Source organism: Pongo pygmaeus, chromosome X (genome assembly GCF_028885625.2).
Source record: "Pongo pygmaeus isolate AG05252 chromosome X, NHGRI_mPonPyg2-v2.0_pri, whole genome shotgun sequence".
Taxonomy (NCBI): Eukaryota; Metazoa; Chordata; class Mammalia; order Primates; family Hominidae; genus Pongo; species Pongo pygmaeus.
The window spans coordinates 79510270-79514761 of record NC_072396.2 but is presented as its reverse complement, the minus strand read 5'-3'; the positions used below and the strand labels follow the sequence as shown (position 1 = coordinate 79514761).

Genomic DNA, 4492 nt, shown 5'->3' with positions numbered 1-4492 from the left:
TTACTCTTTTGAATAGTTCTATTGCTGTGCAGAAGCTTCTTAGTTTAGTTTGCTCCCTTTTATCTATTTTGGGTTTTTATTTTGTATTCACTTTTGAGGTCTTATTTATAAATTATTTTCCTAAATCAATGACCAGAAGAGCTTCTTCTTGATTTTCTTCTGGAATTTTTATAGTTTCAGGCTTTACATTTATGTCTTTAATCCATTTTGAGTTAATGTTTGTATATCATGATAGGTGAAGGTCCAGATTTATTCTTCTGCATATGGCTGACCAATTTATTCAACACCAATTATTGAAAAAGGAGTTCTTTCTTTATTGCTTATTTATGCTGGTTTTGTTGAAGGTCAGTGGGTCATAGGTGCGTGGCTTTATTTCAGGAATTTCTATTCTGTTCCATTGATCTGTGTGTCTATTTTGGTACTAGTACAATGCTGTTTTAGTTACTATAGCCTTGTAGTATGATTTGATGTCAGGCTATGTAACGGCTCTAGCTTTGTATGTTTTGCTTAGGATTGCTTTGGCTGTTTGTACTCCCTTTTGATCCCATATAAACTTTATTTATTTATTTATTTATTTATTTTGAGACAGTCTTACTCTGTTGACCAGGCTGGAATTCAGTGGCATAATCTTGGCTCAGTGCAACCTCTGCCTTTTGGGTTCAAGTGATTCTCCTCCCTTAGTCTCTAGAGTACCTGGGATTACAGGCATGCACCACCATGCCAGGCTATTTTATTTTATTTGGATTTTTAGTAGGGATGGGGTTTCACCATGTTGACCAGGCTGGTCTTCAACTCCTGGCCTCAAGTGATCCACTGGACTCAGCCTCCCAAAGTGCTGGGACTACAGGCATGATCCACCATGCCCGGTTCCATATAAACTTTAGAATTGTTTATTCTAAATTTGTGAAAAATGTCATTAGTAAATTGATATTAACTGCATTGAATCCATAGATTGCTTTGGGCAGTGTAGTCATTTTAATAATATTTATTCTTCTAATTGATGAGTATGGGACATTTTTCCATTTGTATCATCTACAATTTCCTTCATCAATGATTTCTAGTTCTCCTTGTGGAGACTTTTTACCTTCTTGCTTAAATGTATTCTGGCTTTTTTAAGGCTATTGTAAATAAAATTTCGTTCTTAATTTGGTTCTCAGCTTGATTGTTATTGGTGTATGAAAATGCTACTAATTTGTGTACACTGATTCTTTATTCTGAAACTTTGACTGCAGATTTTATCAGTTCTAAGAGCCTTTTGGTGGAGTCCTCAGAGTGTTCTAGGTATAAAATCATATCATCAGTAAAAATAGGTAATTTGATTTAAGTTTTTATTTGAATGCCTTTTATTGCTTTCACTTGTCTCATTGCTCTGTAGGATTTATAGAACTATGTTGAATAGGAGTGGTGAGAGTGCACAAACTCATCTTGTTCTAGTCTGAGAGAAAATGCTCCCCATTTTTCCCATTTAGTATAATGTTGGCTGTGGGCTTGTACTATATGGCTCTTATTATTTCGAGATACGTTTCTTTAATGTCTAGGCTTTTTTTTTTAGTGTTTTTATCGTGAAGGAATGTTGGACTTCATGGAATCCATTTTCTGCATCTATTGAGATGATTATATGGTTTTTATTTTTAAATCTGTTTATGTGGTGATTGATTTATTGATTTGTATGCTTTGAACCATCTTTGCATCTCTGGGAGAAAATCTATTTGATCACAATATATTATCTTTTTGATGTGCTATTGGAATTTACTTGCTAGTATTTTGCTCAGGATTTTTTCATTTATGTTCATCGTGGATATTTGTCTGTAGTTTTCTTCCTTGTTATTGTGTGTCTGCCTGATTTGGTATCAGAGTGATACAGGCTTCATAGTATGAGTTAGGGAGAAATCTCTCCTCCTTGGTATTTTTGAATAGTTTCAGTAGTATTGGTACTAGTGCTTGCATGTACATCCAGCAAAATTTGGCTATGAATCAGTTTAGTCCTGGTCTTCTTTGTTGAAAACTTTTACTACTGTTTTGATTTAATTGCTCATTATTGGCCTGTTCAGGATTTCTGCTTCTATTTTTAATTATCTATTTTAATTTTTGTGAGTACATAGTAGGTGTATATATTTGTGAAGTAAATTAGATGTTTTGGTACAGGCACATAATGCATAATAATCACATTATAGAAAATGGAGTATCCATTCCCTGAAATATATATCTTTTGTGTTACAAACAATCCAATTATAACTCTTTAGTTATTCTAAAATGTTCAATTAAATTATTGTGTTGGACAGTTCTCACATGGTTATAAAGAAATACCTGAGACTGGGTAATTTATAAAGAAGGTTTTGACACAGCTGACATTGTCTCCTCCACACGCTGTTACAGCGGTTTCCAGAACCTTCTCTCTCCTGTGCAAAATGACAACTCTTAAGGAAAAACTCATTGTACCAGTTGCAGAAGAAGAGGCAGCAGTCCAAAACAATAAGATCACTGTAGTGAGTGGTGGACAAGTTGGTATTGCGTGTGCTATCAGCATTCTGGGAAAGTCTCTGGCTGATGTACTTGCTTCTGTGGATGTTTTGGAAGATAAGCTTAAAGGAGAAATGATGGATCTGCAGCATGGGAGCTTATTTCTCCAGACGCTTAAAATTGTGCCGGATAAAGATTATTCTGTGACTGCCAGTTATAAGATTGCAGTGGTAACTGCAGGAGCCCTTCAGCAAGAAAGGGAGGGGCGTCTCAATTTGGTGCAGAAAAAATGTTAATGTCTTCAAATTCATTATTCTTCAAATTGTCAAGTACACTTCTGATTGCACATAATTGTGGTTTCCAACTGAGGGGACATTCTTACATATGTTACCTGGAAAATAAGTGGATTACCCAAACACTATGTGATTGGAAGTGGATGTAATCCGGGTTCTGCTAGATTTCACTGCCTTATGGCTGAAAAATTTGGCATTCATCCCAGTAGCTGCCATGGAAGGATTTTGGGGGAACATAGCGACTCAAGTGTGGCTGTGTGGATTGGCATGAATATGGCAGGTTTTTCTCTCCAGGAATTGAATCCAGAAATAGGAACTGACAATGATAGTGAAAATTGGAAGGAAGTGCATAAGATGGTGGTTGAAAGTGCCTATGAAGTCATCAAGCTAAAAGGATATACCAACTGGGCTATTGGATTAAGTGTGGCTGATCTTATTGAATCCGTGTTGAAAAATCTATCCAGGATTCATCCCGTGTTAACAATGGTAAAGCGGATGTATGGCATCGAGAATGAAGTCTTTCTCAGCCTTCCATGTATCCTCAATGCCCGGGGATTAACCAGCGTTATCAACCAGAAGCTAAAGGATGATGATGAGGTTGCTCAGTTCAAGAAAAGTACAGATACACCGTGGGACATCCAGAAGGACCTAAAAGACCTGTGACTACTGAGTTCTAGGCTGTAGAAATTTAAAAACTACAAAGTGATTAACTCTGAGCCTTTAGTTTTCATCCATTTACATGGATCCCAGTTTGCTTTGATCTTCTTCAACATGTGAATTTGGGCTCACAGAATCAAAGCCTATGCGTGGTTTAATGCTTGCAATATGAGTTCTTGAACAAATAAAATTAACTATTGTAGTGTGCTTCTGAAAAAAAAAAGAGAAAGCAAGAAGGTTTAATTGGCTCATGATTCTGCAGGTTGTACAGAAAGCATAGCATCATCTGCTTCTGAGGAGGCCTCAGGAAGCTTCTAATCATGGCAGAAGGCAAAGGGAGAGCCGTAACATCACATGGTGAAAGAAGTATCAAGAGAGTGAGAGGAGAGGTGCTATACACTTTAAAATGACCAGCTCTCTCAAGAATTCACTCACTATTATGAGAGTACCAAGGGGGAATACTGCTAAATCATTCATGAGAAATCCACCCCCATGATTAAATCACCTCTCACCAGGTCCCAACTCCAACACTGGGGATTACATTTCAATATAAGATTTGGATAAGAACACACATACAAACAATATCAATTATAATTGACTATAGCCCCCCTATTCTACTATCACATACTAGGTTTTATTCATTCTTTCTACTTTTTTGTACCCATTAACCATCCCTACATCCTCCCCAACCCCCTCCTACCCTTCCCAGCCTCTGGTAACAATCCTTCTACTCACTATCTCAATGAATTTATTTTTTTCTATTTCTTCCCGGTCAATATTGGTAGGTTTTATGTTTCCAGAAATTTATTTATTTCCTCTAGATTTTTTAGTGTGTGCACATAGCAATGGTCATAGTAGTCTCTGATAATCGTTTTGTATTTCTGTGGAATCTATTGTGACCTCTATTATTTCTTTTAATATTTATTTGAATCTTCTCTTTCTTCTTGGTTAATCTAGCTAGTGGTCTACAAATTTCATTATTATTTCCAAGAACAAACTTTTTGTTAATAATTTGCACAGTTTTTATTGTCTCAGTCTTGTTTATTTCTGCTATAATCTTTGTAACTTCTTGTCTTAAGCTA

The 4492-nt window shown here is 36.1% G+C and overlaps 1 pseudogene; it reads left to right on the top strand.

The window, feature by feature from the left end:
• The first annotated feature begins 2408 nt into the window (after positions 1 to 2408).
• On the top strand, positions 2409 to 3512 carry LOC129024679 (L-lactate dehydrogenase B chain-like; annotated as a pseudogene).
• The last annotated feature ends 980 nt before the right edge of the window (positions 3513 to 4492 follow it).